At 41.3% G+C, this 26,602-nt stretch overlaps 1 protein-coding gene across 3 annotated transcripts in view; it reads right to left on the bottom strand.

Annotated features, from left to right (window-relative positions):
• Nucleotides 1-26,602, bottom strand: part of GALNT9 (polypeptide N-acetylgalactosaminyltransferase 9) — a 375,903-nt gene that overhangs the window by 184,073 nt on the left and 165,228 nt on the right. The window contains exon 1 of one of the 3 annotated variants that reach the window (XM_021412961.1): nucleotides 26,027-26,501. The exons of the other annotated variants lie outside the window; for them this stretch is intronic. The gene's annotated coding sequence lies outside the window, so the exon portion shown is untranslated. Of the gene's footprint in view, nucleotides 1-26,026; nucleotides 26,502-26,602 lie in introns of those variants that run through there. 3 annotated transcript variants of the gene reach the window in all.

Genomic DNA, 26,602 nt, shown 5'->3' with positions numbered 1-26,602 from the left:
GGATAATTGCAATCCTGCCCCCTCTTTTCTCCGTATCAAAGTGATATAATGAGCTGTACCAAAGCACCTGCAGGAACACCCTGCACTCTGTGGCATGTGCATCTCACTGCTCAGAGCAGCTCCTCCCCGCCTGGCTGCAGAACGCAGCTTGCTGCTACCACTGCACAGCCCAGCCCCTGCTCCTACAGCACGCAGCCCCCAGGAACCAGGGCACAACTGCTGCAGGAAGCTGGATGGACGGAGTGCAGCATTGGACTGCCCTCCTAACAGCGACAGGACCTTCTCCGCTAGCATAAGAGCATGCTATTTGGTCTGTCTGCAGAATTTACCATTCTTATCTTTGTTTCAATTCACACACATGCTTAAAGCCCGCTAAGAGAACATGAGGCAACACCACATCTTGCTTGTCTAATGCCAAGAATTAACATAAATAAATTATTCAAATTTTCCACCTTTTTTTTTTTTTTTTTTTTACAGATTCTTGCAGACTTGCAGGAGTCTTACTGTGTATGTGTGATAATTGCAATTATGCTCAGTATATGATTTTGTCACTTCTATAAAATTTCCCTCAACTTGAAGAAGTGCCTTGAAAAAAAAGAAAAAACAAAGCACAAACATCTTAAATCTTACTCCCTTTAATTCCATGAAAATTCAGCAGTACAACCTCGTCCTTAGTTAGGGTCACACAACTCCTTACCTCTTTCCTCCTTTAATATTGGCCTGCCACACACGTGCTGCAGATGCCCCTCTGCTGGGGGTTCAGCTGCACGTATCATACCACCAAGTGGTGACTGCACTTGGGAATCACTCTCTCCCTTTTCCACTACAACCTCCAACAGGTTTCGCATGCATAATGAGAAGATTTAAGGCATCTTTCCTACTGAATGCATCAGGCAACAAGTTGTTGCTGCCATAAAAAAAGAAAGCAGTTTTATTGGAGAAATGGATGGCGCCTTAAACATAATAAACAGGGGGGACAGGATAGAGGAAGACTGTTAGGTGAGAAAATGGAAACAGCTTGCCCAATAAAAGGTTACACAGTACATTTTGTAGAGCTTGGCATATATGCTAATGTCTCCCCAAACTTCTGCACGTCAGTGCAATGCAACAGACTCTATGGCTGTGTAGTAGGGAGAGAAAAAAAGAGGGCCGGCAGAAGAGCTAGTGTGCACACATCTGTTCTATAAAATTAGAACAAAAGAAGAGAGGAAGAGAAAGCAGGCAATGCAGTCGTCACTGTGAACTGATCACAGATATGATGTCGAGGCATTTCAGATGGGGCAGACTGAGAAAGGCAGCTGCATGAAGAAGAGCTGGATACCTGTGTGGTTACTGCTGAAGGAGCAGAAGACATTGCTTTCTTGCAACAAAACCAAATCCTTTTAATCCCTGTCCTCTCCTCACACATGAATGCTGTAAGAATGGAAGGAGACTTCATTCCAGTGTTAGAAGTATTGGTATCATTCCCCTTCAAGTCATTTGTGTAAAGCAAATAGGTACCGTACAGTAGGATCGCATCTGCAGGGCGTTGCCAGCCCCACAGGCTTCCCAAGGAAACACAAACCCACTCAGGGCCAGCTGAATGGGTACAGATCCTAAACTCACAGCCCTGATGCTGCAGCAAGACATTACACCTTTCTCACTGCACTCCTCTGAGGAGCATGAAAACTCCTCGAGAGCCAGCTCCTTACCTTCCTGCTGATAGCAGCAGCAATTCAGCCTATAAAAAATAATAATCCAGGAGAGTTTAAAACAATCATGAAAATAAATAACTTGAGATCCATTAAGGAGCAAATGTGTATTTGCACACTCCCCGGCTGCTGTTCCTGGGAGCATACGCAGTGACAAGTTCCTGCCAAACAATTTTTGTGCTCCAGTAACAAACAATGGCTCCAGTGCCACATGTTAAAAGGTGTTACCTCGTGAAGGGGCCCTCGCGGCAGCAAAATGTTACAACACTGAAATAAGCACCATGTCTTTTCTTTTACAGGAGAAGGAAAAAGCAGCGTGACCTTCAACTCAGCAGCCTGTTCAGCACCCACCACAACCCTAAGTGTGAAAAATACACTGCCTCTTCTCGAACAAAGGGGAAGATCCGTACCTAGCAAAACCAACTGATCAAATGAATCCACACTTGTAGAGAAGAGATGATCAGCATGAGACTGAGGGGACACGATTCCACCTGTAACACCTGAGCAACTGCAAAGCTGTGCTGGGAAGATCTCTCTAGATTCATCTTACAGCAGAACCTCAAAGCTGCCCTAAAGGCACAACATGGTAACAAAAAAATGTTTCCTAGCAAGAAGCAGGCATCTCTCTCTTTCAGTCCAACTCGTAAGGTTTCACCATTGTCAAGAAAGACTTCCAGAACTTTTATTTTCATTCATTTGGTTTATAATGGAAGAATAAAGAGTAGAATAAAATTATCCTCAGTTCACTGATCCACACCAGCAGATGTCTGGCACTCACCCTCACCCCATTTCTGTCCAAAGGAATTCATAGCACGATGCTCTAGGCTGTGTCTCAGCCTAATGAACTTGCATTGTCTGACTGCAAAATATGTGGCTTTGTGCTTGTGTTTTCAGCCTGGTAAACATTTGTGACCATATTTAAAAGATCAGAGTAAATGGCTATTTTGTATTCAAAAACATCGTCTTGAGTTTCTTAACTAAGTACATCTTCTCAGTCGTATGATATACATTGCTGGTTCTATTGGATCAGCCAATTCAGCATGCTAGCACTGAATTTTCATCTTTCCACTTTAAAAAAAAAAAAAGTGAACTAAAATAAAACAGAGCCAAAACAGGAGAATTCCCAGCCGAGGACCAAGTGCCAAGCACGCCTGTGAGAGAGGAGTCGGTCTTATGCCAGTTCTGGGCACGATGGTGACTCATGCCATGAATTGAAGATATTAGATGTTTTTGGCTGCTGGCTTCAATTTTCAAATTACATCTGAAAACAAAAGCCCCCAGACAGCCTGATGCTATGCTTAGCACAACCTAGCATTACCTAATCTAACTGTAAAATATTCAGTAGTTTAGAATTCAGTCATGTCAGCTGCAGTCTAATTTCTCTCTCCCCTGTGGATTCCAAGTGCCTTTTCCAAGCTTTTTGGCATTAAAATCAGAGCCAAAAAAAAAAATGCAGAATTTACAGGAGGATTTCTGTATCTTCCATACTTTTTTTTTTTTTTTTTTGCCAGTAAATGTTTGGTTATTTTTTTCCATCAAAATGAAGAATAAAAACAGAGAATATTGTGATGAGGTCACCTCCTGTAACAAAGCACCTCAAGCCAAAGCCTTTCTTAGTTTGTCAGGAAGAAAATAGGAATTAAAAAAATAAAACACGGGTTTTAAAATAATTTTTTCATCCTGTAAGTTTCAAGATTTACAGTTGCATGCTTCTTTTTGAGGAAAAACACCCAGTTTCTATTTTCATTTAAAATTATTGTCTAACTATATGAATAATAGCACACTAGAGGAGTTTCAAAAAGGGTTAAATTAGGAAATGTTGCATCAGGTTTTTCTCCTGTCCCACACTGCAGTCACGTTTCCCAAACAGTATGAATCTGTCTTAAACATATATTCATAACACTTTTGCTACTGGATTTTTTTGTGATTGTTGCTGTTGTATTAAGAAACATAACATTTTATTTTCCAAGTGCATTTTTTTGTTTCTTCAAGCATGGAATGAATTAGAGCACCTTGTTTCCTTCTGCTGTAGTGTTTCTTGATTGCTGTTGATTAGTTCAAAGAGCAGACAGTGGAAGGAAAACGCGCTGAAATAAGATGGCCAAGCCAAACACTTCCAGTTATGAACAATAACAGATGTTCTGAAGATGTGGCATAAACTCTCTAATGCATATCATGCTGGTAATTTTGATTTGCTATGACTATTTGTGGAAATAACAACTTAAGGTAAATAAAATAATTTGCTAAAATCTACCTTGTGAAGATAGAAGTATTTCTGTTCTTCTGCATATGAATGAAATATATATCATGGAAAAAAATTATTAAGAAGTCAATCCTAAAGAACACATTTTGCTCTAGGAAACTGAATCCATGAAAATTAACATCAGCTGTTCTTGTGTCCAAGAGATTATAAAGAACATGAATCCTTCAGTCAAAGCAGTGAAGACTAAGAAATGGCAAAAAGAGATTTGGGAAGAGAGAAAAATGTCATGTTTGCAACAACAGCTTTTTTTCTTAAAAAAAAATGGAAGAGAGTTAATTGCTTTATAATGGAAAGAGTATTGAAGTATGAAAACAATTTGCAATTCTGAGAACTGTTCTCTGTCTACAAGCAAAGAGTTCGCTACCAGAGTTTTGTTTATTTAACAACACTGCACTGATTTTCTACTACCACTTCTCTGCTTGTATTAGATCTCCTTCAATTTTATCAGCTCCCAGTTCCATTCAGGAAGCCTTAGAAGCAGATAACTCAAGGCAAACATTTATAGGGATACAATTGCTTCTCAAAGCAAGGTAACCAAACACTCTCCCTTCTACAACTGGGAAAAGCACTGGGGCTTCAGTTAAAACAAAAGAAGCAAGAACAAATAACAGGCGGTGGGAACTTTTTAAGAAAATCAAAAGCCTTCCTGGAGCTATCATTTTGGAGATTGGCACAAAGTAGAGGAAGTTAGCTATAAAATCACATTCTGCAGCATCATTAAATCGTCCAGAAGCTACAGGTCTATTACGTTAAGCACTACAGATGTCCTTAGGAAACTCAGTCCCTTCCCCAGCTTCTATTTTTAATGTGTAAGAACTGCAATAAAAAGCAACAGCAAGCACCACCACCACCATTCTTGCACTCATTTCTGGCAGTGTCCTTGCCCTTTTCTAAAGAGGTGTTGTTCTTCCATCCAAGAAACACTAAGTACTTACGCTTCCCAGGCTGGGAGTCGCCAGCTGTCCAGGTCACAGTCTCAGTTACCCTTCTCCCACCTCAGCTCCCTGTCTGCGTAACTACAGCTGTGTTATAATCACTGGAAACCTTCAGCATCAACCAGCACAAAACTGGTTGCTCACATCCACACTAAGGCCAAAGTGCTGAGCAGTGGCCTTTGTAGGAGTTAACATTCCGCGGTTATCACATTTTATACTACAGGATTAGTCACTTTAGAACTGATTCATGATACAGAACATTCTCACCTGTTAATAAGTTCATTCTAGTCCTTACATCCAGAATTGCCTTTAATATCTTCAATCCTCTGCCCATCAGTGCACAATTCATCAGTACAAACATCAACTTCAAACATTCCACACCCCACAGCTCATCAGCTGAAGTCTTCCTTGTCTGGATTCGCTTTGACTGCTTCAAACACATGAAAATACTAACACAAAGGTTCTTTTAAAATATAATTTGCACCCCTTGACATGTTACTTATCAGAAGGAACTGAAATTGTCTCTATATTTCCCTGAAATACACATACCACAGAGCAGTGAGTTTGTTTAAATAGTGTTGCCTTTATGATTAAAAAGCGCATCAGTTCAGCTGTTAGTAAACCTTCAAACCACACCCTACCTCCTCTAGAAACTCCATTCTACAATCAGCAGGTACTCCCATTGCAGAGGCTGCATTGCCCTTTGAAACCCCAATCACTGGGAATTTTTTGCTAGACTAATGGAAAAGGTCCAGTCTGCCTCTGAGAAAATATGAGCTAATTTATATGTAAACCCATGTAACACAGTGTTTCATTTCTCCAGGCCTGACTCACACTGATAAGCTGTTAGTCCAAATAAGGAAAAATCTGGGTTTTAACACAAAATTAGCTGTTGAGCATCCTACTCATTTTTTCTGTGACTGATCTGAGCTTTCTCACTCAGTGATGTGGAAAACAGCAGGACCGAAGACCTCGGGGTGTTCTCACTCTACTCCTGTTAACTGAGGAGGGTCTGGAGCCCAGAGGACATTGCACAGCCAGTACTGGGAGAGGTGAAACAAGCTGCCCTGCCTAGGAAAGGGACCTTACTGCTTTTTTGAGAGGCTTGTCTGTTCGAGCAACGTTCGCACATTAAACCTGCATTTCACCTCACAAGAGCAAGAGATGTTTCTCGAGTGTGGTGCTGGAACATCACCCCTTTGGCTGGGCTGGAGCCTGCAGGCACATCCCAGAGAGAGACCTCCCTCCAGAGCCTACTGACAGTCTTCTGAATCCTGAAAATGGTAAATATTCTACAGCTTCTTGTGTATATTGAGTCATTAAAGGACTTGAACGATGTACAAGCAGTAATCCTTGCTATTGACTAGTCCTCAGTTACTGCTAATGCAAGATGGCTTCTCTGGTAACGTCAATTATTACTGCTTAGGGGCAGTCTTGAAAAGCATCGTTTGTGACCAGTTATGAGCAGTTTCCTTGATTCAAAACTACTACTTTTTCCTCCTTTCTACTGAACTTCAATTTCAGATGAGCAGCTTATTTTTTCATTTTAACTGATGCTTCTAGACATGTCACACTTCACTTACAACCATACATCGCCGGTGAAGTTAATCTATTTCAACTCACGTCGATAATAGCATTGTGTTAACAACTGATCTTCTTTGGGAAATGGGAAAAAAAAATGTGGTGGGAAACCGCTTCAGGTTGATCCCAAGTGAAATGTGTTTGTTGCTGTTTGTTTTTTTCCCAGGCAAAACTCCCAAATAAATCCTGATTAACTTCAAATTGCCTAGTATTATTTTGCTATATACGAGGCTATTGCTTTTAACGTGTCAAAAAATATTTTAGCTCAAAGGTTTTAGATAAAAATTCAACATTGAAAACTGAACTATATTTTAAATATCATCCTGAAAATACCAGGGGCAGAGGTGGGGATAAGCGAAAGTACTCCCCGGGAAGTTCTGTCCAATGGTATTTTTATACCCTCTTCTGCTGTTAGGACTATAACAGTCCCTCAGATAAATTAATTAAGCCAAACAATACAAAACAAAATCCTGTGTCATGTTCAAGGAACCTGCTGGGACCTATCTCAGCTACTGGAAGATCATTTAATGAGTACTCATTAAATTAACATCTACCCCCACAGCAAGTTCAGCAGTAAAAGATACAAGCAGAAGAGCTTTAAATGGCTTTTCCTGCTCTCTGGGCTCCTGCTGCCTCATTTGGTTCAGGCAGTTTGAATTCTGTGCCTCCGCACCTCCAGGAAGATGGGGTTGCCTGCAGAATGGGTTCAAAAGACTTCCATTTTTACTGTAAGTATGCAGCATTAAGAGCAAAAGGAGATTTATTAGCCTCAAGCACAGCTGCCTCCAGAATTAAAGATCCTTCCCCAAAGGAGCTGTGATTGGAGCTGCAGGCAGCCTCCACAGGGTGGCTGCCAGGTCATCCCTGCTCCCTCAGACTCGAAAAGTCTCAAGTGGGATCACAGCTGCAGTCACCCCTGGGGCCTTGCTGCTTTGCCCAACCTGAAGGTTTTCACTCATCTTTCCAACATGAAAGATGTTTGTGAGAAGCTGGCTCTGCAGCACAGAAACTTCTTGCTGGTTTGTAAGAGCCCTGCCATGCAAATGGCTCGTACCTTACTAAGCTATGCAAGAGCTGTAGGAATGCAACCGGGACAGAGATGTAGTTTAATCCCACGCCATGTTTCATATACTAAAAAGAAGTTTTCCTCTTGTAAGAAGGTGATTTTGATGCACTGTACTCCTACTGAGGCCAATATCAATGTGCCACTGTTGTATTGCCATGCCTAGTTGAACATAAAGAAATCCCAGATTTTGTGCTGACTCATACGCCCTGGGTGAAACATAGATCCTTTGCTTTAAACTATGAATGGATTTGTTTTTCTTTGTTTTTACAGAGACTGTCGTGCTGCTTGCTGACTTGATAACGCACTTGGTTCCAAAGACATCTAAATGCACTTGGAAAAGGCAGACTGCTTCATGCATTTTTAACACCAAGATACTATGGAATAAGTTACCATGTGTTCAGGATCACTCAACTGGCATCCAGTATTGGTGTGATGCATAAGGATAATGACGGCACATTAGGGCAGCCTGCTGCTATGTTAAGGACGCTGACTTGTAAAACCAACCTCTAATATTTCATCTGGGCTAACGTAGACTTCAGCATCAGTTAAAGCAGCATAAGGAAAAGTAATTCAGATGTACAAAGACTCTGAAAGATACTGTATCCAAATCAATTCAAGGGACTGCACAGCTGAGCTGGAAGGAGTAGGTACCAACTGTAAAGCCCTTGTCTCTGGCTCCCGTCACCAGATTACCATGTTAAATGTGCTGCAGCTCAAAACCACAACAAAGTTTTGCAGGAGTGTGCTGTCAGTCTCGAAGGTAGATCGTGCCAAGGAAAAGAGGAAGCACCTGGGATGATCACCGGACACGCCGGCCCTTTACAACCATTACAGACCTCTCAGACCAGGATGTGCAGCCCTTTCTCCAACAGGTTTCTCAGAGGCAGTGCAGGAGCCGCTGGGAAATAATGACTGGGGAGTCTAGCCAGGAACAAACTGATCCTCCAAGCACAACAGACACAGTGAACATACAAGGAAGTCAAAAAACAAAACCCTGCAGTGGAGCAGTGTAGACACAGCTTATCAAAGTCTGCACTTGAATCCTACTGCAAGCAGCAGTAACAGCAGCAGCTTCCTGGATGATTCTCTTAAACGGCAGAGACCAAGGTATCTCTACCATATAATGGACATTTTGAAGTAGAGAGGATTCTTCCTGGAAGTTTGAGAATATTAGACCTCCAGTAGAGTTTCCAGGAGATAAGCAGCTGAGGGGTACAGAAAAGGCCCGTATAAAAAAGGCAAGAGAAATCTTTGCTCCCTATAGAACTTGTTTGTTCATTCTGTCCTAATGTTATGTTTGTCCTTGGGTTATTTTTCCACCGGTGGATTCTAGGAAGAGCAGATGATGGTTTAAGGATCGACTGCTTTAAAAATGAAAAAGGAAGCAGAGATCAGCACTTACAGATATATTTGTTGTCATAGAAATTACTAGGGGAATGTTTTCTAGTGGTTAAAGATTTTCATTCCGCCTGGAGTTTCTAGTTTTTCCTCAGCATTATTTGATTGTGCTTAAGGAAGAAAGAATTTAGCATATACACACGCTCACTTTCACTGTCTGCTGTTCCCTGAATCTGCAGTTCATTTCTCTCTGGCTGCAGCTGAACTGTAATAATGAAACTTCCTTTTGTTCTTGAAGCCGACTGCTGGGAGTAATGGAGGAGCACTGGGGTCAGTAGAGAATCAACTAATGCAAAAAGGACTGAGCACACAAGCTCTCTCCAGATAAACTAAGGTGATGCAGCACAAGAAAGTCTGAAGTGAGGTTCTGCATACTGCAGATCCCCACAGAGAGAATTTCACCCAGCTGAAATCAGTGTTAAACTACATTTGAAACTGAGCCAAATTTGGAGTCATTCTGCATTTACTCTGGCAGCTTGCAGGTTGCTGTCTAGCCAAACTTCTTAAGAGGCTGTTGAAGCAGTGACTCTGGAGCTCAGATTGCTTTGCAATAATGCTGTTGCATTCAGGACTCTGCTTCTGCTAAATTGGCTTTTATGAGTAGACCAGAAGGTTTGATGTATGGAGCAGAACCACACACTATGGCCAGCGACAGTGCCAAACTCAAACACAGCTTACAGTTTAAATAAAAATCTGTGTGATATGAAGGTGCTCTTCTGTGAATGACCCTCCCCTCCTTCCATTCCAGAGAGCAGAATTATTATTGCCCTTAGGATAATTTGTTTAATTGATTTCTACATGAGTGACTAGTTTTAACAAAGACCCATATTTTCAGTTCCACTTTTAACATTAAAGAAAAACCCTGCAGACTTCAGTTAGTCTTCTGTGCCTAAATGTTTCTTCAAAATTCAGCAAGAAATACAGATTGCCAGATAAGATGCTCCTAGTCCATGTCTACTACATCTGTGACGGTGCCCTGAAACATTTTTCCAAACTTCGTCCTACGTCAAATCCTCATCACTCTCTCTTATCCTGGCAGTCCACATTTCCCAAGCAGTGGAAACCCCTGGCCAATGTCAGCAACTCCTGGTAGCCCCAAGTAAAACGTGCTCAGGCAGACTTGTCATCCCTTTGCTGCCCCATGCTATCAGGCATCCCATCCTTCATTAGAAAACTTCCTGGGTTTTTTTTGGCACCTTCTGTCTTTTTTTTTTTTTTTTTTTTTTTTTTGTAATTTTAACTCCTACTCACTCACCCTTCCCAGTCCTAAAACCAAGCACTTCTAAATTCAGCAAAAAATCTAGTTCAAATCAATGCCTCCAAACCCCAAAGCCCACCTCTAAACCTACTCCCAGCCCTCTCTGGGACCAAACCAATCCTACCTGCCTGACACCAAATCTAAGCTGCTTGTCTGTCTTCTGGCAAAGTCACACTGGGGCTGACTCCTTATTTCACCATTTCTCCTAATTCCTCAGGACTTCAGAGATGCAGAGTTCATTGCCATTACCAGCTGCGAAGGAACATGAATTACTTCTAAGCAAGAGAAAGGCGTGGGTGGAACAGTGGGAAGCATCCTGTTCTCTATTGGATATTTCCATTCAGCTGCTGAATCAGGGAACACTTTCAGATTAGTGTTGTCACTGTTTGGAACATACATCTTAAAAGCTATTGATTTTTAAGATGAGTTAATTTCTGCAATCCTCTGCCATTTACAGTGTTCTAGATGAAGTCATCATCAGCTTTCTGGCTGCATTTGGAAAGCCATGTTCTGGAGAGCTCTGAAGGAGTACGTGAAAGCTGGGCCATCTTCTCTGATGATTGTTCAGCTACTACTAGGGAACACTAGTTGTTAACACATCTCTGTAGCTTTTTTTTTTTTAACTGAGCTATATAGTCAGTCTCTCACAATTGCCATCTGTGAGGTTCTTTTTTAATGTGCAGTACCCACTGACCTTCAAATGTCTACGCGTTAGAGACAAGGTTAGAGCACATTCTCTTGCCTTGTGAGCAAGGCAGCTGAAGCACAGGCATTGCCTGGCGTCAGAGCAAGCTGCAAGCACCATTTATCTACTTTGCAAAGCAAAGGAACCAGGCTGTCCTGACACTGAAGGCAAATATGTTTTTAGTTCTGTGCTGTGGGCAAATTCTTAGAAGTCAAGTTGAAGAGCAGGAAGTTAAACACTAAGTCTTTCCATACCACGAATTCCTACCTGACAAACACTTTACAAAAGGGCTGGGAAGCAGGCACTGTGATGCAGTGCCATCTCCGTTAAGAATGGAAGGCCAAGCCCTGACTCTACAACGTGGACTAAAAGCCTACCAAATCTGATGTGCATTTTAACAGAAATGATTGCTTTGAGTGGTCAGCTTAAGCAAGACACAGTTTCAAGGCTACTGGCAGCCTTAACCCCAGCACATTCTCAAATGGCTGCAATGCCAGCTGCATCACCTGGAGATGTCTGTGTGTCCAACTGAATGAGAAACATGCTCATTCCCAGAACCTTCTTCTCCAGGATCAGGAGTTCAGCAAGAGGATTTGCTGTTTGTGAGTTTACTTACAACTTAACCTGATCCAGGGCAAATGGAGTTCAGCATATTGTTTTTAATTAGCCACGCTACATGTCAGTGTGCCCAAGCCAATACAGCTGCTGATGGCAGCACACATCACCAGGTTATTTTAACCCAACTGGACACGTGGAAGAGTCTGACAAGGAACTGAGTTCTCAGATGATTTACCCCAAGGCTGGTGTTTCACTGAGCTGATCGTTAGATGACAGTTTGAACAGGAGCAACACATTCAGAAGAAAGCATTTACAGGTGAACTATAATGGAAACACAAGCACTTTTCAAAGGCAAGAGCAGAGCATGCAGGGTAGTTCACAGCTTTCCTGCTAGGCAGATCTAGAGCTGCAGCAGTAGTTGGCTTTTTGTACATGCTACCTAAAAGCTATGTCTTGCATCACACTGACTGGAAATGTGATGAGACAGATTTTCTTCTGAATGTACCAAAAACCCACATAATACCATGATTTTTCTTCCAGGTGGAAGAGATTACAAGAATCAGAGGCCAGGTTTTATTTGTACACGCTCACACAAAAGCACATGGTGTGCATGCACACACCACTGTAAAACAGTCTCCTACAGCCTAAAATTGAAAGATTAGTTCAGGCTTTCTTTAGCATGGCACTGACTTCTGACATTCTTTTTGTAGGCGTTATCATACACTCAGGATTTGCTGCTAGTAAAAGCTGCCAAAAAGCCTATTTTCAAACTCTCTGCATTACTCCCTTTTGCAATTGCTGCCAATCCTTCTTCCACACAGGACAGGAACACCTCAGCCTACACCTACAGCAGGACCTCAAAGAGCCAAAGGAAAAGCTCTTGGAAGCAGGTAAAGGATCAGACAGAATCTGAAAAAATTCCACACAAAATACCTTCATAGAGGGCTTTCTGCCAGCAGCCACCCCCACTTACATCAGGAAACATCTTGCTCGTATCAGCCTTGAAAAAGATGATCAACCTGGCATCTAGACAGTGAACTGTACAGACCTTTTAGGACACTTAGCTTTCTGGAAGTATCTACTACAGAGAAGACTTGATTTATGGCTTCACTGACACTGCATTACAGCACTACACCAGTGGGTGACAGTGACAAGGCAGCACCAGAGCTGCATCTCTCCAGGCAGGATCAATCATGCCCAAGTGCAAAAGGAAGAAATGGGCCATGTGCACAATAATGTGAAGGCAGTCAGGAAAAATAAGTATCTGCAATGCCAGCAAATCCTCCGTGGTCTTGTTCAAGACCATGCCCAAAACTCTTGCATCATTAAGGTGCCTTAACAACAATGTCATAAAGCTCTGTGCTAAATTTTCCAAGTTTAATAGTAATTATTGGCAATGAACCAGTGACACTGCAGAGATCTCAGTGACCCAAAAGCATCAAGCAGGAAAAAATAACTAACATAGATCAAATGACACAACTATCATATATGAAGGTAAAGACCCAAACACTGAAAAATTGTTTTACTTCTGACTAGAGCAGCTCCCAGCTGATTAGTCGCAGTAACAACCTTGTGTTGTCTCAAATACCCAAATTTTAGGCTCTTGCCTGGGTTCTTCACTGAACTAGTAGCAACATTAGTCAATGCTATATTCATCTGCAAATGAAAATTCCAATTTTAAAGATCAAACTGGATTCCACCTCGTCGTGCACCAGCAATAATATGAATCAGCATTCAGACCTCAAAAACTGTGTAATGAAATCTCTGGCATTTTGCTCTCGAGTCAGTGATAGCTTATAACTGTTACACTGCAGCAGATATGTCAGCATTGTTTCCCCTAACATTTCATTTTCCTATTAAGTGTAGTTGGCCATCGAGAACTGTAAATTGATCTGTGCTTATCATCTCTTGGCTTTTGTAGAAATCAAGTCCTTCTGAGATGGTGTCATCTGCATTCTGCAAGATAAAATTGAATGTGAACTTGTAGGCTTGATCATATTACGTTGAATGCAGTATCAATTGCAGCTAATTTTATCATATGTTTTGAGATGTTTGCTTGCTTGCTGGCTGGCTGTCACTTTGACAAATGGGAGCCAGCAGGTATCTGAAGGGGATATGATACTTATATTTGAGAAAGCACGATCAGTAAATTTTCAGATAACACCCCATCCTCTTTGCAAAACATCATGGGGCAAATAGGTTTGATGAGCTTCAGCCACAGCCACCCTCAAGCAGTCAGTTCGGAAGTCTGGGGACTTCAGACTGCATCTTCTACCAGTCACCACAGCTCAGGTGAGCTTGGCCCCTGTGTGAGCAGCAGCTGCCACTCTGAATTTTAAAAGCATTCTATTGCAAGGGCACTGGTACAGTCACTCCAATGTGTCAGGACAGAGACCATCCAAAAACAGAGTCATGGCCAACAGATAAAGATGGTTCCAAGAAGCAGTGCTTCGAACTGCACTTCAGCATCAGACAGGCGCTGACGCTATCTGCCTCCCTGTCCATCTGTCCGACAGCAGCAGCACTCAGCACCAGTGGGAACCCCACGGACATTCAGGCTGTGTACACACGTGCACTGCCACATTTTCCATGGTTTTGGCTTGGGCTGCCTTCTCCTGTTACAGCTGCTTTCTGGTGATGGAAATACTGGTGGGAGAGATCCAAGCACGCTGGCTGTGATTGGCAGGCAGTGCAGGGGGGCAGGGTAAGTCACAAGTGGTACAATCCATTCTTCCTACTTCTACATGCTATTTCTACCAAACCACTTGAGATCTGATCATCCCTAAGGCCTTAAGGTTTACAAAACTTGTTTTCACATTCAGCATCTTAGCTTTTGCTTCATGATAACTTCATTTTAAGGGTAGAAGAGAGACAAAACTGAATATTGTTGAACTTGCATTTAATGAAAATTAACACAATATTTAAGGCAAAAGTTACATGAAGCTTGCTTATTTAAACTCACCCTATTAGGCATTCACTGTGTAAACAATTTTCCCTGCTCAGTTCTATACCTAAGGATAGCCTAAACAGAATTGAATGGATTGATCAGCAAGTATTTTAGACAGCTGCCTAAAACCAAGATATCTTTGGAACTAAATTAAGTGGAAAACAATCCTATCAGGGATTTTAAAATAAAGTCCAGTTTCATAAAAGAAATTTCTCACTCCTGGTCACAGAAATAGCCCATTGCCCACTTGTTTAATATTTTCAAGTCACTTATCCAGTTCAGACTTCTTCATATAAAGATGTGCACCTACACATCCACATATGCAGACTATAAATCTATGTGGACTATAAAACATGTGGCAGATTGTAGTACATCTAGATGCAAAAATTTGTTTACAAAATACACAGCTTTCATTACGTCTTGGATCTTTCTGAGATGTACTGACCCTGGTAATACCATCTGGTATTACAGAATATTTGTCAATGCCAATTACAGGGCCATGGGTTCCTTCTGAAGCATGCATCTCATTCCTCATTAAAGCATGTTCCTATCTTCACAAGCTCAAGAGAACAGAACCTTTTATTCCTCCCCCCACCCTGCTTCTCTCTCTCAATCCCTAATATAAAGCAGAAATTTTAACAAGATTTCAAGATTTAGCTTTTGGAAACAGAACAGAAAGAGCATAATCCTTCTTAGCCAAGCGATGCCAGCCCAGAGAAGGCAGTCCATTTTGTGAAGCTTTGAGCACTGAGCTATCTGGCATGCGTTATTTTACCTGATGGCCATTACCGGGATTGAACATTTCTCCATACTTAGACATAATTCCCTATATAGAGCAAATCTAGAAGATGGAACTCATTATGTCCAGTTCCAGGACAGATCTGAATTTCTCTCATTTCCATATTTACTACCAGGACAAAACACAAACATGAAAGTTAGATGAGATTGTTTATCATCAAAACTCATCTGTCTCACAATTTAAGCCAATGCATAGCAGCTTATCCTAGCATACAATTAATTGCGCTTCATCCTCAGTAATAACTGGGCTTTTACTCTCACTCTTTTTTCCCTCCTTTAAAATGGGAAACACTGCTAAAAGTCTACTATTTTATTTGTTCAAAGACTTTTTATAAGCAATCAGGGTGGTGCACTAGAATTCTGAATCCTCTAAGCCGAACTTATGAGGGAATGAGAGAATAAACTATTATATTCTGCATTTCAGAAGAGATTCAGAAATGCCTAAATCAGGCAGAACTTTAAGCATAAATTTGTAAGTTAAGAAGTTCTCAAGAGGAAGGAAAAAGATTTAAAAACATTTAAATGCCCACTATATTTGTTCTGGTAAGCATTAGTCCTGCAAAATTCAGCAGTAATTAGCTCTAGAAAGCAACCATTCCTGGGCAGAAGTTGCCCTGATTTAAGTGGGAAAGGTCAGCATAGAGATGCACAATTATCTGCTATTCCAGCGGCGCTGATGGAGGAGGGCGATCAGTCATAGCCTGGATGGACAAAGGGATGGGCCAGTAGCTAACTGTTAGTCACTGCACTCAGTTACTTTCAAAGTAAACGGAGAGCAGTGGAACTGGTTACACAGCAAGAATACCAGCCAGCTATATTCCTATTTACTCCCAAATTGCTTCGTATCTGCTACAATTCTTGTTGTACAACTCTGAGTGGTGAGTACAACCAGAGCTTCTGGGGTAACATCAGGCAGCGGTGTTGTTAGCAAGGCCAGCAGCTGCCCCACGTAGGGAGCTCTTGGAAAAGTGAATGCAAACATGCAGTGTCCCACCACAGATCATCCTCTGTGACCGTGCTGGTAGAAATAGGGACATGGCAGCAAAGAGCTCATTTATGGCAGAGAATATGAAGCAGAATGAAGGCTCGAAAAGGGAGGAGGGAGAGGAGAAAACAGCCATCAGACTTCAAAAATAGTTAGAGAGAAGGAAGGGGGAAGTGCACTAAATGTAGGCTTTGAGAAGAAGAAAAGGTGAAAACGGCATAGAAAAACAGCAGGAAAATGCATATCAGAAGAATAAAAAAAGTAGAAGCAAAGGAAAAAAAAATGAGTACAGAAAGAATTAAGGGGCTTAGAGTGATAGCTTTATTATTCTCTGAAAGCCCCTTCAGTACTAATAACAAGAGAGATTAAAGGTATTTCTTTCAGCAATCAAATTTAAAGATATATTTCCTCTTACTGGATCTCATTCCAAATTTAATTTCAGCTAACATTAAATCCAGACTAGGGAAGACTTTTATATGGGACTAAAACTGGGTCAAAGTCTGAAACAAGCATCAGAAAGCAGTATGCTGAACGAGGTATCATGGCATAGGATGTCTGTTTTCTTATTTGCTTTCTAATAAGAAACAGACTTTGAATGGTTAAAATAAAGATGGCATATTCTACCTCTACTGTATTTATCCCCTTTCCAAGGTGTCTTAACTGGCACCCACTCGACTCAGAAAATGTTACTGAAGGCTTCAATACAATCAAAATTTCTATCATAGCGTGACTGCCTGTCTGTCTTTATGAAGATGCTCTCCTACACACACTTCCTTAGATATTTGGTTGATTACCACCTCAGCACCAGAGGAAGGATACACAAGTGACTCAAAGTGCACCCAGCACCTCAGTGTAAATGCAGCTCCTGCAAGAGAAAGCTACAGCTGTTTTTCCACCAGAAAAACCTATCAGCATTAGGCAACAATATTGGCCAAACACTTGTTTCTATGATGTGGGAAACTTCGATACAGAAAAGCATTTTTTTCCAAATTGGAAAAAGGATCACTTTCAAGATAAACAGTGGGAAAATCATTATTCTGTATCAAAATACAGTTATATAAATGTTCTAAAGAAAATGGAGCCTCCAAGAGCCCTGGACAGAAATTGCCAAATTAAGTTCCCATGGCTTAGGGCACGTGGTAAGGTTGAAAAGGACCCTGAGAAGCAGCACTGAAAATTCCAACACAATCCTTGGGGTTCTCAGGATTTCTACTACTTTACAGCAGAGGAGTCTCCCAGGCCAACACATGGCCCAAAACTCTTCTAAGTTTTGGCTACAGTCTCAATGTAGAACCACAACAAAGATCTTCAGCTAATGCCTTTCAAAGCAATGTTTTTTCAATACTCACCTCCTAGTACACATCTTCACCTTTCTGCATTGTTGCTCATGTCAAATGGAGTTCACTGAATGATGCTAACAAGCAATTACAGCTCTGCAATAAAAAGACCACTCACATGAAAACGGGTTCTGTGCCCTGTTTCCACTCCACGCGCTGCGTATGGCAGGCTGGCCTCTTGTCAGCTTGTGTGGGCTTTGCATCCATCCTTCTGCAATACCAGCTGCTTTGATCTTGCTTGTCTTAAAAATAAAGCCTTGAGTTTAAAGTGTCACCAGCCCAGGTATTTATTTAAAAGGCTCTCTCTGAACTTGGCTGTGGAGTAGATTATTAAACTTCTTAGCTAAGTTACAAGTCTCTGATCTGAGACCACTCTGAGTTACAGGAAGCCTCAAAGCCTCCATGAGAGCAATATGTAATAAAGGCAGGAAGGATGGAAGAACTGAATTGGAAGATCAGAGGCAAGTTGTAGTTCTCTGTGACCATAACAGAAATCCAAATTAAACTAGAAAGCCTGGCAGACAGTGAGGCTCCTCCCCAGTGGTTTAGGCTGAGCAGCCTCAGGCACACAGGACACAATGTGTTCCCCAGCAAGCAGCCAGCCATTTGCTCAAGGAACCAGAAGCAGCAACTCCAAAGGAATGGAGGGAGGAGAATGAGCTGTAATAAAACTCCCTCAAAATCCCTAGTGGTAACCACAAATGCTAGTGAAGAGAAGTACAGATTTCCCCTTCCTCTAGTGTATGTAACATATTGATAACAGAAAAACAAAGCTTTAATTGCAGATTGAATTGGTGGGCAAACACAAAACAAGACCATTAGGAAAAAAGCATGATTAAAAGAGAGGACTTCAGACCCAGACCTCAGAGTACATCCATACAATGACTTTGTTATACTATGTGTCCTCACTGTAACTAGTAGCAGAACCTGAGCATTCTCTGCATGAAAAAAAAAACAAATATTTATTGAGTTTATTAAGGGATTCCTCTGTATTCAGGTGTGTATCACTAGAACCACAATGCCACTGGGACCTGAAGTAGTTGCTGTGTGACTATTTTCAGCTCAATAACCTGTAACCCATTTATACAGTATTCTGAACTCAAAAACATATCGATATCAAAATGGCAAAGTAGTTCAGCCTGCTTCAACCTCTACTTTTGCTTTCCTTTCACTAGGGCTTCTTATATTTTACTGTGGAACTGTGAGATTTGGAGAGCTCCATTCTTTGTTAAATTTCCCTCCAATTCCATGTCCCAGTTAGCATTACTTTAACACTATATGAGGCAATTGTACAGTAATTTCACCCATAGAGAGGGATCCAATTTGTAATTCGTGATTGTACTAATGCTGAACAGTCCTTGGAGATGCCCATCTCAGCACTACAAGAAGGACTGAGTTGGGACGCATGAGGGTGAGGTGGTAAAGTTATTGTTCCACAGATCAGAGCAACCGCATAAGTCATGTTTCATTCTCAGCTTTTTCACTGGGAGATAGATCCCCTTTCATCCTTCTGAAGTTTCCAAGTACATAATTATGTGATGTTTTTTTGTTTTGGGATTTTTTTTTGTTTGTTTTGTTATGAATCATCAATAGCACGTCTTAGTCTTCACCAGATAGGGAATCACAAACTCTTCTTCTGGGCCAGGCTGGTAGGTATATGGCACTGCTTACAAGAAGCATCCATGCCAACATTTCCCTGCATGCTGCCTGTGGTTCATGAGCATCCTAGACATGGGACTTGGGAGAGGGAAGCCCAGAGAGCTGGCAGGATACAAACAACAACCTGACCCTTCCCCACTCATTGGCTGATACCTGAACAGCTACTGTCCTCAGAGAGAATAATTTTAGAATACAAATTCCTCTGAAGTCACAGAAAGCACAGCTATGACTGAAGAACATAGGCCAGTCAATAAAATTAATAGCTTATATATTAAAACAAATTTAGTGCTAAACTCTCATGCTTATCACATGAACATGTTCAAATTCATTAATAGAAAACTTGTCAATTCCCTGAAGTACATGCTGGGATAATAGGACAAATGCATTTGCACCGACAGTCATTGGTAAATGGCTAATCAATCTTTCAGTGCTTCTTAATTAGCAACTGCAGGAGACCTCTTTAATTGGCATCTGATACTTGATTTGAACAGACAAACAAATTGCCACTCAGCCTTTTATCGGCAGCCAACCTTCCCCCCTGCCCCATATTAACTTAACTCTAGCTCCTGAAGAACACTGCTGTAAGACCAGACTAAATTACCAGCTCCCTGCCACAGACCAGCCGGGCACTCTGAAGCATTTTATCATGATTTCAGTACTGATGTTGCATTGAAACACTGCATATGCTCTGCTGATTGCTCAATATGGTTTATATTAATACAAGTTGTAGGCTGTCACTGTTCAGAATGTAGGTAGTTACAAAGAATGCATTGGTTACTTTATAAATGGAATAATTTATTATCGAACAAGCAAGTTCAACTAGCACTATAAAATCAATTTATAATTTTTATGCACTTCATCTGAGCTGAAAAATGGTTTTGTTCTCTACTATTTTCTGAGTAGACCTCTTAGACAGAAAAAGGGGGAATAAAGCTTTTAAAATTGCATTTTGGTCAGCAATGCACTCTGGAAATCAAGATTGAAGATGACAGTTTTCAGATGCATAAGTTACGCTTACTTTGTTTTATGGACCTAAGGCCACCACACTGTCAGGCATTCCATTGTGAAAGAAAACCATCCAAAGGTTAAAGAAAGAAATATACTTTGACAGAGTCAGCCAAAAACTTAACTGATTTGCATTAGCTGAAAAACTAGTCCAGTTTTGTTTACTCCTTCAAATCACTGATTCACAAAGGCATGTAGCTGGTGGTTATTAAAAGTTTCAAGAGAAATGGCAGTTTTGGAGGAAGAAAAGTAAAACATGAGGTACTCAGATCTTCAGAGGTTGTGCCTGTAATTGCTATGCAAGACACAAAACACATGTCTTCCCAGTAGCACGAAATCCAATTAATACAGTTCTGGGAAGACTCAGTGCTCTAGTTCTGACGATGATTTAAAGGTGCAATGACAGATTGCGAGTTAGCTTCTGCTAACACCCCTAAAAGCCTTGTTAATATCAACAAGATTTACTTAGCATGTGTCCAGCTGGTCAAGCTGGAAAGACAGTTCATCATCCTTTCTGGCAAGTGCATCTGGGCTGCACATTGCATTACCAGATCAGCAGGAAGGAGAACAGCCCAGATATCTGGCAAGAGAGCCCATACCAGTAATGTTCCACATCCTAGTACCTCAGGAAAGTACCCTGCCATCAGGACCTGCGAGCTGCTTGCTGACTTACGCATGAGTGTCACTGGACTGCCCTGCTCAAAGGCAGACCCAGCCGGTCCCAACTGCAGCACCCTTTGCTGTACTGTGCATTTACAAAACTGAAGTACACTTGCTGTGGTAAGAAAGCTTTCTGCTGCCCCACATCACAATGTGTTTTTGCATACAGCTGCAAAAACCAAAATGCTAACTGAAGTTTGGGAGGTGAAGGAAGAAGTACACACACTGGGGAAACCAGCTGCTGAAAGTGGTGGCAGATAATACGCTCACACAGAAGCTGAAGCTTTGCAGGATCATTTATCACCTGTGACAGTGGCTTGCAGTAAGAAAAGTTCAGATTTTGCAGAAAGAAAGCAGTGCTGATGCTTTACACACAGTAGGATGACAGCTTGGAGTGTTATCAGTGCCCTACCTATGAAATTAGTACAAACTAGAGGCTTACAAATAGTAATGCACAAAAGATATAACGGAAGATGCTCATTTGAATAAGCCAAGCACCATCTTCCCCTTTTCTACTATCAGTGTGTTCTTCATATTCAAATCTACTATGCCCACAGATTTTTTCAGTTGAAGAATATCCTGTTGGAAAAAACATACACATCTGCCTGTATCTGTTTTCAAATGAAAGTTTGTCTTCTAATTCCAGTCTGGAAGCAGAAGACTTGTAGCTGAAAGCAGAAAAGTTGAGGTTGGGAAGTGCTGTTGTCTTATCCAGGGAAGCTGTCTTGGACTAAAACTCAAATAGACAACACCATGCTGACATCTCACATTTTCTCCTTATGCACAGCCAAGAGGACAAAGGAATGCTTACAAAAGTCACCCAGCTCAGGAGCACTGGCTGTGAGAGAAAAATGAGTCCATTAAATGGAAATGCCTACAAAACATTACCTAACCTGCACGGTAAAGAGTGGTGATTAGTCAAATCCCTTAAATCACACAGACATTTCTGCTGAAGCACATTCAGCTTGGCTCCCTGCTGAGCAACACAAGTCTACCCCCATGCCCTCACCACCCTGCTGTTCTCTCACTGCTTCACTGACTAAATCCAGAGCAAAGGGAATCTGCCTCCATTTCATGAGATGCTCTCTGGCCCTGACAGATAGAAGCCTTCCAGCAGAGACCTTACTATTACAGACACATATCTGCCAGCTCTAGCTGTCTTCCTGAAGACATAACTGGAGTATGGCATAATTTAATGAATCTCGCTACCAAACTTCAGTTTTGTGTGCATCCTTTTCAAGGCAACTAAAGAGTTCCCTCTACAGCTATGCCATTTAGATGACATTGAAGCAATAATGAAAACCAATACCTGAAGAGAGCTTTAAACAGTCCTGAAAAGGTAATCACTCCAAAACTGGGCAATGAACTGTGCCAATTCCTTCCCCTTCAGATCAGAAACAGCACCACTTTCAGATTCAAGTATAAAAGGAATTTTCATAGCCTAGCTTTCCCCTAGAAGCACACTGATGAAACCTCACAGCTCCTAAGGGAATGGCTGCAGTGCTGTTGGAAGATGCCACTACAGGATATAGCTATAGGACCCATACACATGCCAGAGCTTTAGTCTGGCTAGAACAGGCCAGAAGCTGGGAAGCTTCAACAAGGACCTGCTCAGAACAGACACTGAGTCCAGCTGGAGCCATGGACAAATTCAGCACCTGGAGACGAGGCCTTTGCAACAGTCCTCAAGACCTCAGCTGTTTAGAATGGAGTCAGCTGTGGGTACACTGTATCTTCAATCTCACCTCTAAATATCACATTAAACATTAAAGAGTAGTGACAAGCAGACACTGCTCAGACACCAAGACATTTCAGCTTTGTACTGCACTTTGCCCTAACAGTTTTATCCAGGGAAGACTGCAGGTAGGGAAGAACTTGGGAAATAAATACTGCATACAAAGTGGGATTTGTCTGCCACGGAATTAGGATATTTATAATTTAAACTTGCGCATACTTACAGCATCTGGCATTTGTTGTTACACTTTCAAGTTTGTTTTTTTTTTTTAAATGATTCCCAAGAAATATTTACAGGGTGAAAAACAGCTCGAGGCCTGGACTCCCCAAGATATTTGAGCTTTAACGGATTGCAGAATTACCAAGGGAGGGCTAGAAACCATTCCTTACAAAGTCCCAAAGGTAACAAAATAAAACCTATTGAAAAAGAAATAGGAACACCAAGGCCTGAATGTTACTATTTTCTACCTTAATTATGTACCACATCCACAAATGCTAATTAGTAATAAACAGCAATAGCACTTACGTGGACCTATTCAACTTTGACAAGTTATGGGCATTTATCTACAAGGAAATAGGAAACCGATGAGTTACAAACTGTTCTTCAGTACCACCAATACTGGCTACAATTGGAATTTCTCTTCCATGGGAAAGGAGCATGGGCTACAGTTTCTGTTCTAAACTGTAATCATTCTAAAAACATTTCACAGGCATTTTTAAACGCACTTTGCTTCATTTTAATTGAAAAATTATGGAGGTAATTAATGTCAGTAAGACATCTCTTTCATGACATTGCAAGCTCTAAAAGCTGAACTTTTTCAAATATTTTAACTCCATTTTTCTTTTAAAGTTCAGTTTCAAACTGACACCTACTACAAAGATGAATTCAAAATTTTCTAGAAGAATGTGCTAGTGTGAAAGAAACTCTGCAAAAGGAAAGATTGGAGGCATGGAAGAGCTACTCCACAATAAAGTATTTCTACATAAAGCACATAAACATAGCTACCAGATGAATAAGTTTAATTTCTGCCATCCAGCTAAGCTAACAGACACTTCCATGTAACCCCTACCATTGGGAAATCCTTTTCTTCAAGCACTTGCTCGATGTATAATTGCTTTGCAGTGATTAGCCACAGCAATCATTCACTTCTCAGATGACGATTCAAAAGTTACTAAAAACACACACACACACACAATTAGCCTGTCTTAATTACGTCTTCATCAAATGCAATCACAAAGGCTTGAAATTTCAGTTCAGCCATCTTATGCCGCAAAGTAAATGTAACCCTTCAGACAAAATGTTTACCAAGCTGAATAGCCCGCAGTGGTGGAAAACCAGTGTCACATGAAAAATTAAGAGCCATGATGCTTCTAAAAGCATTCTAGACAGTGGGGGAAAAGCAATCAAAATGCATTAGCGGAGGACAGTATTCACACCTCCCTTCTACCTTTTTTAAAGAAATCAAAGCAAACGCCACATGAGCAAAGTAGATAAAGCTTGAATGGACAGGATTAATTAGCAAACAAAATTGTAATAGGAAAAGCTGCTGTGCATTCTTTTTTTTTTTCTCTGTAATTTTCCATTCAGTAAGTGGCCACTTACAAACACAAAACAAAACACTCACAAAATCCTAGCATGGGATGACACCTCCTTGTCTTTCTTTGAGTAATGAACCGATTTTCTTGTTCTGTGACGATAAGGCAACTTTTGACTATGAGAAATCTAGTAGAAAGTTTTCTATTATAGGCATAGGTCAGCTAGAGAACAGAAGCAGAAAATTGCTATGTAGTGGCAATACAAAGTTGCAGAACATAAGTTTTCCAATGGACTGTTTTACTCTTTTCTTCATTCAGTTTCTGGGATTTCAAAGGTAGGTATCCAGAGTGAAGACTGGTTCATTCATCTCATAGATAAAGGGAATGATGGATCATTGGATGATGGTGTAAGAAAAATAATAGAACTAAAACATTCCTCTTCCAGCACTGGTTTAAATGGGGATGGGGAGGGAAGGAGCCTGGCTGAGAGGCAGTGAAGGCAATCTGTGCAAACTGGTAAGCACTGAAACTTCACACCATGGAATATGAGCTTGATGTTCCTCAAAACCAATGGATATGGAGCAAATTTCTAAGTTCCCAATGTGCCAGTGTTTCAAGTGTTTCACCACCCACTTCTCCCAGGATAAGCAAGAGAATCTAAATTCCTCGAAAGTTTTGCTGTTTTATAGAAGCCTCTAGAATCAAGTGCTTAAGACAGTACTTAGAAAGAAAAATAAAGCTTCTGACATATTTGCAGCTTCTTCCTGTTTCAGACTATTGAGATCAAACATCGGGTTTCTGTTTGGTTTATAACACAGACAGCAGAGATTTTGTTTAGACACATTCTGCTGTCAATAACCATTCTCAGCCACATGCCACTGATTCAAGGACAGCTAAACGTTTGGAAGTTAAACAGCTTTAAATACTGATGATATGTTTTTGCCTCTTTCTGTTCAGTTGGCTCTCACACTTGACAATGACATTACAACATCATAGACAACTGGCTTCTTGTTATCTAAAGAGCCACACTAAGAAAACTGACCCTCTTCAGACCACATGGTTCCAGTATATACAATGCACGCTTACTCCTCCCCTCTCCTTGGATGTTGCTTCAATGCTGTTTGTCTTTAAGAAGCCATTTATGAACCAAGTAGCAATCAATTCAGTTATGTTCTTCTTCCCAAGCAATCTGATCTAAGCACAGGCAACCCTCCCACTCCTGCAAATTTAGTTTCTGGTATTCTTGTAAGGACATCAGATCCTAGTTTCTTCATAAAATTTGTACAATTAAATACTTCCTTCCTCCTTAGAAGTAATGGAGAAATTGCTACTTCTAGGGCAAGTGCTGCCTTGCTTACTCAAGTACATTACTCCATAGCTGCAGCTTTCCAGTATATAATCATTTGAGAAATTAGACCCAACTCAGCAGCCAGGTTAGGAGCAACAAAAATCTCACTATCACACAGTGAAAGGCCTTTAACCCCTCCAGTGTTGTGCCCGTGTTCTTGACCCTTCCAGGAAGAAACTTTAGGAAGCCATCTCAAATCACTAAGCTGTTCAAGCAACAAATAAATCAAAGATTTTATAGCCTAGAAGGCAAGATTGTGAGTGACACCAGACTAAAGTGAGAAAGCTTATTAGTACTGAGCTGAGGAGTTGTGCCACAGTATCTCTGCCTCACAAGCATCACTGCAACGTGACGGTTTGACACAAAAGATAGAAGAAGAATTCTTCAATGGCATCAAAGAAAGGAAGAAAATTGAATTCCCTGTCACTCAGCTGTAAATGGTCTAATGAAGTGACAAGCTGATTTCCCCAAATAAAATAAAAGACATGCATGCCCCTGTCTCGATAAAGGCCATTAGACTGAAATTTGAAAGAAACTTGTGAGCACAAATATTGGGGGGGGAGTGGGGGGATAGGAAATCACCTTTTCCAGCAAAAGCCCTTGCTTTCCCCAGGTACCAAAAGGCTGCATCTCAGCAGTAGATTGCTTCTAGCAGAAGGGCTCTGCAGGGTCAGAGAGGCTCATCCTGCAGCCATGTTAAGGGTACAAGTCCCACAAGTGGCTGGTTGGAGAAGCCCTTCACTGGCTCACTCAGCATCCTAGGGAAATACCTCCCAGGAGAGCATTGGCAGCATCTTAACTAGGTGGGACTGATCATGTGTGCTGATAGGCATCTTGGTGTTTTGCTAATTAAGGAGGGGCTGTGGGCAGTGTGTGGTAAAGAGGTGGTGCTGCTCAGACCTGTAGTGGCTCATGTGTATGAGCCTGAGAGAAAGGTTGCATCTGCTTTCTAGCTCCCACCTGATGCACAGTATGGATAAATAAACAAGCCTGCAACCTCTAATAATAAAATATGCTTGTTGCTCCAGCTCTTCCACTGAGTTACAGCTTGGAAGTCAATGCAGCCTCTGCATCTTCCGTAAGAAATCCATGCAACTTAGGCTTGTGGCACAGCCTTATTTTATATGGGTGAAGCTCCTACTATAAATTGTACCACAT

Source organism: Numida meleagris, chromosome 14 (assembly GCF_002078875.1).
Source record: "Numida meleagris isolate 19003 breed g44 Domestic line chromosome 14, NumMel1.0, whole genome shotgun sequence".
NCBI classification, from domain to species: domain Eukaryota; kingdom Metazoa; phylum Chordata; class Aves; order Galliformes; family Numididae; genus Numida; species Numida meleagris.
Note: the sequence above shows the minus strand (reverse complement) of the source record. Positions and strands in the feature narration are given on the sequence as shown.